The 13,506-nt window shown below is 43.1% G+C and overlaps 9 non-coding genes across 9 annotated transcripts; all 9 read left to right on the top strand.

Annotated features, from left to right (window-relative positions):
- The first annotated feature begins 426 nt into the window (after positions 1 to 426).
- On the top strand, positions 427 to 499 carry trnar-acg (transfer RNA arginine (anticodon ACG)). Its single transcript has one exon. It is a non-coding gene; the product is annotated as a tRNA-Arg (tRNA).
- A 1,516-nt stretch (positions 500 to 2,015) lies between these two features.
- trnar-acg (transfer RNA arginine (anticodon ACG)) lies at positions 2,016 to 2,088 on the top strand. The gene has a single exon. It is a non-coding gene; the product is annotated as a tRNA-Arg (tRNA).
- A 1,516-nt stretch (positions 2,089 to 3,604) lies between these two features.
- trnar-acg (transfer RNA arginine (anticodon ACG)) lies at positions 3,605 to 3,677 on the top strand. Its single transcript has one exon. It is a non-coding gene; the product is annotated as a tRNA-Arg (tRNA).
- A 1,516-nt stretch (positions 3,678 to 5,193) lies between these two features.
- On the top strand, positions 5,194 to 5,266 carry trnar-acg (transfer RNA arginine (anticodon ACG)). The gene has a single exon. It is a non-coding gene; the product is annotated as a tRNA-Arg (tRNA).
- A 1,514-nt stretch (positions 5,267 to 6,780) lies between these two features.
- On the top strand, positions 6,781 to 6,853 carry trnar-acg (transfer RNA arginine (anticodon ACG)). The gene has a single exon. It is a non-coding gene; the product is annotated as a tRNA-Arg (tRNA).
- A 1,516-nt stretch (positions 6,854 to 8,369) lies between these two features.
- trnar-acg (transfer RNA arginine (anticodon ACG)) lies at positions 8,370 to 8,442 on the top strand. Its single transcript has one exon. It is a non-coding gene; the product is annotated as a tRNA-Arg (tRNA).
- Positions 8,443 to 9,958: 1,516 nt separating this feature from the next.
- trnar-acg (transfer RNA arginine (anticodon ACG)) lies at positions 9,959 to 10,031 on the top strand. Its single transcript has one exon. It is a non-coding gene; the product is annotated as a tRNA-Arg (tRNA).
- Positions 10,032 to 11,547: 1,516 nt separating this feature from the next.
- On the top strand, positions 11,548 to 11,620 carry trnar-acg (transfer RNA arginine (anticodon ACG)). Its single transcript has one exon. It is a non-coding gene; the product is annotated as a tRNA-Arg (tRNA).
- A 1,516-nt stretch (positions 11,621 to 13,136) lies between these two features.
- trnar-acg (transfer RNA arginine (anticodon ACG)) lies at positions 13,137 to 13,209 on the top strand. The gene has a single exon. It is a non-coding gene; the product is annotated as a tRNA-Arg (tRNA).
- Positions 13,210 to 13,506: the final 297 nt, after the last annotated feature.

The raw sequence follows: 13,506 nt of genomic DNA, 5'->3' as shown, positions 1-13,506 counted from the left end.
ACTATTTGAAGAAGTCTAAATACATCTGCTTGTTCAAAACAGAATACACTGTTTGGTTCTTGTTGTGAATACATTGGGGTGGATATATTTACGAATGGTATGGTGGTTGTGATCAAGAAGTGAAAAATGATGACCCCTCGTATGCTTGTGAGGATCTCAGCAGGGCTGTCCTGCGGGCTGACGACGGGTCTGGTAGCAGATGAAGGAGCTCTGGAGAATGCGGGCATCGGTCCCGCCACCTCTCGCATGCTAAGCGAGCGCTCTACCATCTGAGCTAATTCCCCGCTGCTTCCTGTGGCAGCACCGCCCTGTGCAGCGCCGGCTGCAGGTTCGCTCTGAACTTTGCATCCCTTTGGGTTCACTGATACCCTGTTCCAGGACAGAAGAAGCTGTTTCCATCGGATTGCTTGAGTGCGTCCAAACGTGGGGCCAGTGGCGCAATGGATAACGCGTCTGACTACGAATCAGAAGACTGTAGGTTCGACTCCTACCTGGCTCGACAGCATCTACAACCAACTCTCACTGTTTTCTTCTCATATCTGGCGACCAGCAGCACTACATCATAGTGTGCCTGACCAGGCATGGGAGGACCATCAAAGTCACCGCTACCACACTCCAATCTCATTCCATGATGATTATGAAACCAATGCACCAGTGTGACTGAGGTGCAACATACATTCAATGTCTTCATGGCTCCATCTGCTCATTCAATTCAACCTGTACCCGACTGCTGCCTCTCACCTGAAACGTAGTCAACAGAAATGCGCACTTGTATCACACCTTGTCGACACTGTTAATGTGTCATTGACACCCAATAACCTGACATGTTGCTTAATCCGTTTAATCTCAATTCTTTCATAATAAGACTCTGTTACAATAAGACACTTCCACAACACTACATTCATTTGAACAGATAATCACTTTTGAATACAGTGTGGAGTAGTGGTTTGGGCTCTGTACCCTGTAGCACAGCACGGTGTGTGCAATCTCTGGTACACTTACTACTCTTGAGCAAGGGACTTTAGCTGGATTGCACCAGTTAATGCCCACCCATGCCAATGGGTTAAGTGTAAGGAAAACAAAATGTGGTAATATCTCGTTAACATCTGTAAGTCACCCTGGCTATGGTGTCTGCTAAGAAATCGAATTAAAAAATACGTTGATATGAATCTCCATTGATTTATTTCTGTGTTCAACATGTATAATTCATGTATTTATTATTATCTTCTCTCTGCATTTATTTTTAATTCTGCCTTGGATTATCCTCCATACATGTCGCACAAATGAATGTACAATGCATTCTGGCCCTTCTCATCACTACAACAAGCAAAGGCAAAATATGAAAGAGAACGTGAGTTGAAAAGGTGAGGTGGTGTTTTTCTCTTTATATCTCTATTTACAGAGTAGACGAAATGCAGAGGAGGAAATATAAATAGAAAAGAAGAAAAAATGTCAACGAAGAACTGTAAAGGCACAGAGGGAAATGTGAACATAAAATTGGTATTACATACGGACATACGTTTTTTCTTAGATCTATGTAAAAATGTAATATTTTATAGCATAGAGCGAAGTAATATGAACTGATACAGAATATTAGATGATGTCTAAATACATCTGTTTGTTCAAAACAGAATACACTGTATTGTTCTTGTTGTGAATACATTGGGGTGGATATATTTACGAATGGTATGGTGGTTGTGATCAAGAAGTGAAAAATGACGACCCCTCGTATGCTTGTGAGGATCTCAGCAGGGCTGTCCTGCGGGCTGAAGACGGGTCTGGTAGCAGATGAAGGAGCTCTGGAGAATGCGGGCATCGGTCCCGCCACCTCTCGCATGCTAAGCGAGCGCTCTACCATCTGAGCTAATTCCCCGCTGCTTCCTGTGGCAGCACCGCCCTGTGCAGCGCCGGCTGCAGGTTCGCTCTGAACTTTGCATCCCTTTGGGTTCACTGATACCCTGTTCCAGGACAGAAGAAGCTGTTTCCATCGGATTGCTTGAGTGCGTCCAAACGTGGGGCCAGTGGCGCAATGGATAACGCGTCTGACTACGAATCAGAAGACTGTAGGTTCGACTCCTACCTGGCTCGACAGCATCTACAACCAACTCTCACTGTTTTCTTCTCATATCTGGCGACCAGCAGCACTACATCATAGTGTGCCGGACCAGGCATGGGAGGACCATCAAAGTCACCGCTACCACACTCCAATCTCATTCCATGATGATTATCAAACCATTGCACCAGTGTGACTGAGGTGCAACATACATTCAATGTGTTCATGGCTCCATCTGCTCATTCAATTCAACCTGTACCCGACTGCTGCCTCTCACCTGAACCGTAGTCAACAGAAATGCGCACTTGTATCACACCTTGTCGACACTGTTAATGTGTCATTGACACCCAATAACCTGACATGTTGCTTAATCCGTTTAATCTCAATTCTTTCATAATAAGACTCTGTTACAATAAGACACTTCCACAACACTACATTCATTTGAACAGATAATCACTTTTGAATACAGTGTGGAGTAGTGGTTTGGGCTCTGTACCCTGTAGCACAGCACGGTGTGTGCAATCTCTGGTACACTTACTACTCTTGAGCAAGGGACTTTAGCTGGATTGCACCAGTTAATGCCCACCCATGCCAATGGGTTAAGTGTAAGGAAAACAAAATGTGGTAATATCTCGTTAACATCTGTAAGTCACCCTGGCTATGGTGTCTGCTAAGAAATCGAATTAAAAAATACGTTGATATGAATCTCCATTGATTTATTTCTGTGTTCAACATGTATAATTCATGTATTTATTATTATCTTCTCTCTGCATTTATTTTTAATTCTGCCTTGGATTATCCTCCATACATGTCGCACAAATGAATGTACAATGCATTCTGGCCCTTCTCATCACTACAACAAGCAAAGGCAAAATATGAAAGAGAACGTGAGTTGAAAAGGTGAGGTGGTGTTTTTCTCTTTATATCTCTATTTACAGAGTAGACGAAATGCAGAGGAGGAAATATAAATAGAAAAGAAGAAAAAATGTCAACGAAGAACTGTAAAGGCACAGAGGGAAATGTGAACATAAAATTGGTATTACATACGGACATACGTTTTTTCTTAGATCTATGTAAAAATGTAATATTTTATAGCATAGAGCGAAGTAATATGAACTGAAACAGACTATTTGAAGAAGTCTAAATACATCTGCTTGTTCAAAACAGAATACACTGTTTGGTTCTTGTTGTGAATACATTGGGGTGGATATATTTACGAATGGTATGGTGGTTGTGATCAAGAAGTGAAAAATGATGACCCCTCGTATGCTTGTGAGGATCTCAGCAGGGCTGTCCTGCGGGCTGACGACGGGTCTGGTAGCAGATGAAGGAGCTCTGGAGAATGCGGGCATCGGTCCCGCCACCTCTCGCATGCTAAGCGAGCGCTCTACCATCTGAGCTAATTCCCCGCTGCTTCCTGTGGCAGCACCGCCCTGTGCAGCGCCGGCTGCAGGTTCGCTCTGAACTTTGCATCCCTTTGGGTTCACTGATACCCTGTTCCAGGACAGAAGAAGCTGTTTCCATCGGATTGCTTGAGTGCGTCCAAACGTGGGGCCAGTGGCGCAATGGATAACGCGTCTGACTACGAATCAGAAGACTGTAGGTTCGACTCCTACCTGGCTCGACAGCATCTACAACCAACTCTCACTGTTTTCTTCTCATATCTGGCGACCAGCAGCACTACATCATAGTGTGCCTGACCAGGCATGGGAGGACCATCAAAGTCACCGCTACCACACTCCAATCTCATTCCATGATGATTATGAAACCAATGCACCAGTGTGACTGAGGTGCAACATACATTCAATGTCTTCATGGCTCCATCTGCTCATTCAATTCAACCTGTACCCGACTGCTGCCTCTCACCTGAAACGTAGTCAACAGAAATGCGCACTTGTATCACACCTTGTCGACACTGTTAATGTGTCATTGACACCCAATAACCTGACATGTTGCTTAATCCGTTTAATTTCAATTCTTTCATAATAAGACTCTGTTACAATAAGACACTTCCACAACACTACATTCATTTGAACAGATAATCACTTTTGAATACAGTGTGGAGTAGTGGTTTGGGCTCTGTACCCTGTAGCACAGCACGGTGTGTGCAATCTCTGGTACACTTACTACTCTTGAGCAAGGGACTTTAGCTGGATTGCACCAGTTAATGCCCACCCATGCCAATGGGTTAAGTGTAAGGAAAACAAAATGTGGTAATATCTCGTTAACATCTGTAAGTCACCCTGGCTATGGTGTCTGCTAAGAAATCGAATTAAAAAATACGTTGATATGAATCTCCATTGATTTATTTCTGTGTTCAACATGTATAATTCATGTATTTATTATTATCTTCTCTCTGCATTTATTTTTAATTCTGCCTTGGATTATCCTCCATACATGTCGCACAAATGAATGTACAATGCATTCTGGCCCTTCTCATCACTACAACAAGCAAAGGCAAAATATGAAAGAGAACGTGAGTTGAAAAGGTGAGGTGGTGTTTTTCTCTTTATATCTCTATTTACAGAGTAGACGAAATGCAGAGGAGGAAATATAAATAGAAAAGAAGAAAAAATGTCAACGAAGAACTGTAAAGGCACAGAGGGAAATGTGAACATAAAATTGGTATTACATACGGACATACGTTTTTTCTTAGATCTATGTAAAAATGTAATATTTTATAGCATAGAGCGAAGTAATATGAACTGATACAGAATATTAGATGATGTCTAAATACATCTGTTTGTTCAAAACAGAATACACTGTATTGTTCTTGTTGTGAATACATTGGGGTGGATATATTTACGAATGGTATGGTGGTTGTGATCAAGAAGTGAAAAATGACGACCCCTCGTATGCTTGTGAGGATCTCAGCAGGGCTGTCCTGCGGGCTGAAGACGGGTCTGGTAGCAGATGAAGGAGCTCTGGAGAATGCGGGCATCGGTCCCGCCACCTCTCGCATGCTAAGCGAGCGCTCTACCATCTGAGCTAATTCCCCGCTGCTTCCTGTGGCAGCACCGCCCTGTGCAGCGCCGGCTGCAGGTTCGCTCTGAACTTTGCATCCCTTTGGGTTCACTGATACCCTGTTCCAGGACAGAAGAAGCTGTTTCCATCGGATTGCTTGAGTGCGTCCAAACGTGGGGCCAGTGGCGCAATGGATAACGCGTCTGACTACGAATCAGAAGACTGTAGGTTCGACTCCTACCTGGCTCGACAGCATCTACAACCAACTCTCACTGTTTTCTTCTCATATCTGGCGACCAGCAGCACTACATCATAGTGTGCCGGACCAGGCATGGGAGGACCATCAAAGTCACCGCTACCACACTCCAATCTCATTCCATGATGATTATCAAACCATTGCACCAGTGTGACTGAGGTGCAACATACATTCAATGTGTTCATGGCTCCATCTGCTCATTCAATTCAACCTGTACCCGACTGCTGCCTCTCACCTGAACCGTAGTCAACAGAAATGCGCACTTGTATCACACCTTGTCGACACTGTTAATGTGTCATTGACACCCAATATCCTGACATGTTGCTTAATCCGTTTAATCTCAATTCTTTCATAATAAGACTCTGTTACAATAAGACACTTCCACAACACTACATTCATTTGAACAGATAATCACTTTTGAATACAGTGTGGAGTAGTGGTTTGGGCTCTGTACCCTGTAGCACAGCACGGTGTGTGCAATCTCTGGTACACTTACTACTCTTGAGCAAGGGACTTTAGCTAGATTGCACCAGTTAATGCCCACCCATGCCAATGGGTTAAGTGTAAGGAAAACAAAATGTGGTAATATCTCGTTAACATCTGTAAGTCACCCTGGCTATGGTGTCTGCTAAGAAATCGAATTAAAAAATACGTTGATATGAATCTCCATTGATTTATTTCTGTGTTCAACATGTATAATTCATGTATTTATTATTATCTTCTCTCTGCATTTATTTTTAATTCTGCCTTGGATTATCCTCCATACATGTCGCACAAATGAATGTACAATGCATTCTGGCCCTTCTCATCACTACAACAAGCAAAGGCAAAATATGAAAGAGAACGTGAGTTGAAAAGGTGAGGTGGTGTTTTTCTCTTTATATCTCTATTTACAGAGTAGACGAAATGCAGAGGAGGAAATATAAATAGAAAAGAAGAAAAAATGTCAACGAAGAACTGTAAATGCACAGAGGGAAATGTGAACATAAAATTGGTATTACATACGGACATACGTTTTTTCTTAGATCTATGTAAAAATGTAATATTTTATAGCATAGAGCGAAGTAATATGAACTGATACAGAATATTAGATGAAGTCTAAATACATCTGTTTGTTCAAGACAGAATACACTATTGTTCTTGTTGTGAATACATTGGGGTGGATATATTTACGAATGGTATGGTGGTTGTGATCAAGAAGTGAAAAATGATGACCCCTCGTATGCTTGTGAGGATCTCAGCAGGGCTGTCCTGCGGGCTGAAGACGGGTCTGGTAGCAGATGAAGGAGCTCTGGAGAATGCGGGCATCGGTCCCGCCACCTCTCGCATGCTAAGCGAGCGCTCTACCATCTGAGCTAATTCCCCGCTGCTTCCTGTGGCAGCACCGCCCTGTGCAGCGCCGGCTGCAGGTTCGCTCTGAACTTTGCATCCCTTTGGGTTCACTGATACCCTGTTCCAGGACAGAAGAAGCTGTTTCCATCGGATTGCTTGAGTGCGTCCAAACGTGGGGCCAGTGGCGCAATGGATAACGCGTCTGACTACGAATCAGAAGACTGTAGGTTCGACTCCTACCTGGCTCGACAGCATCTACAACCAACTCTCACTGTTTTCTTCTCATATCTGGCGACCAGCAACACTACATCATAGTGTGCCTGACCAGGCATGGGAGGACCATCAAAGTCACCGCTACCACACTCCAATCTCATTCCATGATGATTATCAAACCATTGCACCAGTGTGACTGAGGTGCAACATACATTCAATGTGTTCATGGCTCCATCTGCTCATTCAATTCAACCTGTACCCGACTGCTGCCTCTCACCTGAACCGTAGTCAACAGAAATGCGCACTTGTATCACACCTTGTCGACACTGTTAATGTGTCATTGACACCCAATATCCTGACATGTTGCTTAATCCGTTTAATCTCAATTCTTTCATAATAAGACTCTGTTACAATAAGACACTTCCACAACACTACATTCATTTGAATAGACAATCACTTTTGAATACAGTGTGGAGTAGTGGTTTGGGCTCTGTACCCTGTAGCACAGCACGGTGTGTGCAATCTCTGGTACACTTACTACTCTTGAGCAAGGGACTTTAGCTAGATTGCACCAGTTAATGCCCACCCATGCCAATGGGTTAAGTGTAAGGAAAACAAAATGTGGTAATATCTCGTTAACATCTGTAAGTCACCCTGGCTATGGTGTCTGCTAAGAAATCGAATTAAAAAATACGTTGATATGAATCTCCATTGATTTATTTCTGTGTTCAACATGTATAATTCATGTATTTATTATTATCTTCTCTCTGCATTTATTTTTAATTCTGCCTTGGATTATCCTCCATACATGTCGCACAAATGAATGTACAATGCATTCTGGCCCTTCTCATCACTACAACAAGCAAAGGCAAAATATGAAAGAGAACGTGAGTTGAAAAGGTGAGGTGGTGTTTTTCTCTTTATATCTCTATTTACAGAGTAGACGAAATGCAGAGGAGGAAATATAAATAGAAAAGAAGAAAAAATGTCAACGAAGAACTGTAAAGGCACAGAGGGAAATGTGAACATAAAATTGGTATTACATACGGACATACGTTTTTTCTTAGATCTATGTAAAAATGTAATATTTTATAGCATAGAGCGAAGTAATATGAACTGATACAGAATATTAGATGAAGTCTAAATACATCTGTTTGTTCAAAACAGAATACACTGTATTGTTCTTGTTGTGAATACATTGGGGTGGATATATTTACGAATGGTATGGTGGTTGTGATCAAGAAGTGAAAAATGACGACCCCTCGTATGCTTGTGAGGATCTCAGCAGGGCTGTCCTGCGGGCTGAAGACGGGTCTGGTAGCAGATGAAGGAGCTCTGGAGAATGCGGGCATCGGTCCCGCCACCTCTCGCATGCTAAGCGAGCGCTCTACCATCTGAGCTAATTCCCCGCTGCTTCCTGTGGCAGCACCGCCCTGTGCAGCGCCGGCTGCAGGTTCGCTCTGAACTTTGCATCCCTTTGGGTTCACTGATACCCTGTTCCAGGACAGAAGAAGCTGTTTCCATCGGATTGCTTGAGTGCGTCCAAACGTGGGGCCAGTGGCGCAATGGATAACGCGTCTGACTACGAATCAGAAGACTGTAGGTTCGACTCCTACCTGGCTCGACAGCATCTACAACCAACTCTCACTGTTTTCTTCTCATATCTGGCGACCAGCAACACTACATCATAGTGTGCCGGACCAGGCATGGGAGGACCATCAAAGTCACCGCTACCACACTCCAATCTCATTCCATGATGATTATCAAACCATTGCACCAGTGTGACTGAGGTGCAACATACATTCAATGTCTTCATGGCTCCATCTGCTCATTCAATTCAACCTGTACCCGACTGCTGCCTCTCACCTGAAACGTAGTCAACAGAAATGCGCACTTGTATCACACCTTGTCGACACTGTTAATGTGTCATTGACACCCAATATCCTGACATGTTGCTTAATCCGTTTAATCTCAATTCTTTCATAATAAGACTCTGTTACAATAAGACACTTCCACAACACTACATTCATTTGAATAGACAATCACTTTTGAATACAGTGTGGAGTAGTGGTTTGGGCTCTGTACCCTGTAGCACAGCACGGTGTGTGCAATCTCTGGTACACTTACTACTCTTGAGCAAGGGACTTTAGCTAGATTGCACCAGTTAATGCCCACCCATGCCAATGGGTTAAGTGTAAGGAAAACAAAATGTGGTAATATCTCGTTAACATCTGTAAGTCACCCTGGCTATGGTGTCTGCTAAGAAATCGAATTAAAAAATACGTTGATATGAATCTCCATTGATTTATTTCTGTGTTCAACATGTATAATTCATGTATTTATTATTATCTTCTCTCTGCATTTATTTTTAATTCTGCCTTGGATTATCCTCCATACATGTCGCACAAATGAATGTACAATGCATTCTGGCCCTTCTCATCACTACAACAAGCAAAGGCAAAATATGAAAGAGAACGTGAGTTGAAAAGGTGAGGTGGTGTTTTTCTCTTTATATCTCTATTTACAGAGTAGACGAAATGCAGAGGAGGAAATATAAATAGAAAAGAAGAAAAAATGTCAACGAAGAAATGTAAAGGCACAGAGGGAAATGTGAACATAAAATTGGTATTACATACGGACATACGTTTTTTCTTAGATCTATGTAAAAATGTAATATTTTATAGCATAGAGCGAAGTAATATGAACTGATACAGAATATTAGATGAAGTCTAAATACATCTGTTTGTTCAAAACAGAATACACTGTATTGTTCTTGTTGTGAATACATTGGGGTGGATATATTTACGAATGGTATGGTGGTTGTGATCAAGAAGTGAAAAATGACGACCCCTCGTATGCTTGTGAGGATCTCAGCAGGGCTGTCCTGCGGGCTGAAGACGGGTCTGGTAGCAGATGAAGGAGCTCTGGAGAATGCGGGCATCGGTCCCGCCACCTCTCGCATGCTAAGCGAGCGCTCTACCATCTGAGCTAATTCCCCGCTGCTTCCTGTGGCAGCACCGCCCTGTGCAGCGCCGGCTGCAGGTTCGCTCTGAACTTTGCATCCCTTTGGGTTCACTGATACCCTGTTCCAGGACAGAAGAAGCTGTTTCCATCGGATTGCTTGAGTGCGTCCAAACGTGGGGCCAGTGGCGCAATGGATAACGCGTCTGACTACGAATCAGAAGACTGTAGGTTCGACTCCTACCTGGCTCGACAGCATCTACAATCAACTCTCACTGGTTTCTTCTCATATCTGGCGACCAGCAACACTACATCATAGTGTGCCGGACCAGGCATGGGAGGACCATCAAAGTCACCGCTACCACACTCCAATCTCATTCCATGATGATTATCAAACCATTGCACCAGTGTGACTGAGGTGCAACATACATTCAATGTGTTCATGGCTCCATCTGCTCATTCAATTCAACCTGTACCCGACTGCTGCCTCTCACCTGAACCGTAGTCAACAGAAATGCGCACTTGTATCACACCTTGTCGACACTGTTAATGTGTCATTGACACCCAATATCCTGACATGTTGCTTAATCCGTTTAATCTCAATTCTTTCATAATAAGACTCTGTTACAATAAGACACTTCCACAACACTACATTCATTTGAATAGACAATCACTTTTGAATACAGTGTGGAGTAGTGGTTTGGGCTCTGTACCCTGTAGCACAGCACGGTGTGTGCAATCTCTGGTACACTTACTACTCTTGAGCAAGGGACTTTAGCTAGATTGCACCAGTTAATGCCCACCCATGCCAATGGGTTAAGTGTAAGGAAAACAAAATGTGGTAATATCTCGTTAACATCTGTAAGTCACCCTGGCTATGGTGTCTGCTAAGAAATCGAATTAAAAAATACGTTGATATGAATCTCCATTGATTTATTTCTGTGTTCAACATGTATAATTCATGTATTTATTATTATCTTCTCTCTGCATTTATTTTTAATTCTGCCTTGGATTATCCTCCATACATGTCGCACAAATGAATGTACAATGCATTCTGGCCCTTCTCATCACTACAACAAGCAAAGGCAAAATATGAAAGAGAACGTGAGTTGAAAAGGTGAGGTGGTGTTTTTCTCTTTATATCTCTATTTACAGAGTAGACGAAATGCAGAGGAGGAAATATAAATAGAAAAGAAGAAAAAATGTCAACGAAGAACTGTAAAGGCACAGAGGGAAATGTGAACATAAAATTGGTATTACATACGGACATACGTTTTTTCTTAGATCTATGTAAAAATGTAATATTTTATAGCATAGAGCGAAGTAATATGAACTGATACAGAATATTAGATGAAGTCTAAATACATCTGTTTGTTCAAAACAGAATACACTGTATTGTTCTTGTTGTGAATACATTGGGGTGGATATATTTACGAATGGTATGGTGGTTGTGATCAAGAAGTGAAAAATGACGACCCCTCGTATGCTTGTGAGGATCTCAGCAGGGCTGTCCTGCGGGCTGAAGACGGGTCTGGTAGCAGATGAAGGAGCTCTGGAGAATGCGGGCATCGGTCCCGCCACCTCTCGCATGCTAAGCGAGCGCTCTACCATCTGAGCTAATTCCCCGCTGCTTCCTGTGGCAGCACCGCCCTGTGCAGCGCCGGCTGCAGGTTCGCTCTGAACTTTGCATCCCTTTGGGTTCACTGATACCCTGTTCCAGGACAGAAGAAGCTGTTTCCATCGGATTGCTTGAGTGCGTCCAAACGTGGGGCCAGTGGCGCAATGGATAACGCGTCTGACTACGAATCAGAAGACTGTAGGTTCGACTCCTACCTGGCTCGACAGCATCTACAACCAACTCTCACTGTTTTCTTCTCATATCTGGCGACCAGCAGCACTACATCATAGTGTGCCGGACCAGGCATGGGAGGACCATCAAAGTCACCGCTACCACACTCCAATCTCATTCCATGATGATTATCAAACCATTGCACCAGTGTGACTGAGGTGCAACATACATTCAATGTGTTCATGGCTCCATCTGCTCATTCAATTCAACCTGTACCCGACTGCTGCCTCTCACCTGAAACGTAGTCAACAGAAATGCGCACTTGTATCACACCTTGTCGACACTGTTAATGTGTCATTGACACCCAATATCCTGACATGTTGCTTAATCCGTTTAATCTCAATTCTTTCATAATAAGACTCTGTTACAATAAGACACTTCCACAACACTACATTCATTTGAATAGACAATCACTTTTGAATACAGTGTGGAGTAGTGGTTTGGGCTCTGTACCCTGTAGCACAGCACGGTGTGTGCAATCTCTGGTACACTTACTACTCTTGAGCAAGGGACTTTAGCTAGATTGCACCAGTTAATGCCCACCCATGCCAATGGGTTAAGTGTAAGGAAAACAAAATGTGGTAATATCTCGTTAACATCTGTAAGTCACCCTGGCTATGGTGTCTGCTAAGAAATCGAATTAAAAAATACGTTGATATGAATCTCCATTGATTTATTTCTGTGTTCAACATGTATAATTCATGTATTTATTATTATCTTCTCTCTGCATTTATTTTTAATTCTGCCTTGGATTATCCTCCATACATGTCGCACAAATGAATGTACAATGCATTCTGGCCCTTCTCATCACTACAACAAGCAAAGGCAAAATATGAAAGAGAACGTGAGTTGAAAAGGTGAGGTGGTGTTTTTCTCTTTATATCTCTATTTACAGAGTAGACGAAATGCAGAGGAGGAAATATAAATAGAAAAGAAGAAAAAATGTCAACGAAGAACTGTAAAGGCACAGAGGGAAATGTGAACATAAAATTGGTATTACATACGGACATACGTTTTTTCTTAGATCTATGTAAAAATGTAATATTTTATAGCATAGAGCGAAGTAATATGAACTGATACAGAATATTAGATGAAGTCTAAATACATCTGTTTGTTCAAAACAGAATACACTGTATTGTTCTTGTTGTGAATACATTGGGGTGGATATATTTACGAATGGTATGGTGGTTGTGATCAAGAAGTGAAAAATGACGACCCCTCGTATGCTTGTGAGGATCTCAGCAGGGCTGTCCTGCGGGCTGAAGACGGGTCTGGTAGCAGATGAAGGAGCTCTGGAGAATGCGGGCATCGGTCCCGCCACCTCTCGCATGCTAAGCGAGCGCTCTACCATCTGAGCTAATTCCCCGCTGCTTCCTGTGGCAGCACCGCCCTGTGCAGCGCCGGCTGCAGGTTCGCTCTGAACTTTGCATCCCTTTGGGTTCACTGATACCCTGTTCCAGGACAGAAGAAGCTGTTTCCATCGGATTGCTTGAGTGCGTCCAAACGTGGGGCCAGTGGCGCAATGGATAACGCGTCTGACTACGAATCAGAAGACTGTAGGTTCGACTCCTACCTGGCTCGACAGCATCTACAACCAACTCTCACTGTTTTCTTCTCATATCTGGCGACCAGCAACACTACATCATAGTGTGCCGGACCAGGCATGGGAGGACCATCAAAGTCACCGCTACCACACTCCAATCTCATTCCATGATGATTATCAAACCATTGCACCAGTGTGACTGAGGTGCAACATACATTCAATGTCTTCATGGCTCCATCTGCTCATTCAATTCAACCTGTACCCGACTGCTGCCTCTCACCTGAACCGTAGTCAACAGAAATGCGCACTTGTATCACACCTTGTCGACACTGTTA

The sequence above is a fragment of the Amia ocellicauda genome, unplaced genomic scaffold, assembly GCF_036373705.1.
Source record: "Amia ocellicauda isolate fAmiCal2 unplaced genomic scaffold, fAmiCal2.hap1 HAP1_SCAFFOLD_208, whole genome shotgun sequence".
NCBI classification, from domain to species: domain Eukaryota; kingdom Metazoa; phylum Chordata; class Actinopteri; order Amiiformes; family Amiidae; genus Amia; species Amia ocellicauda.
Note: the sequence above shows the minus strand (reverse complement) of the source record. Positions and strands in the feature narration are given on the sequence as shown.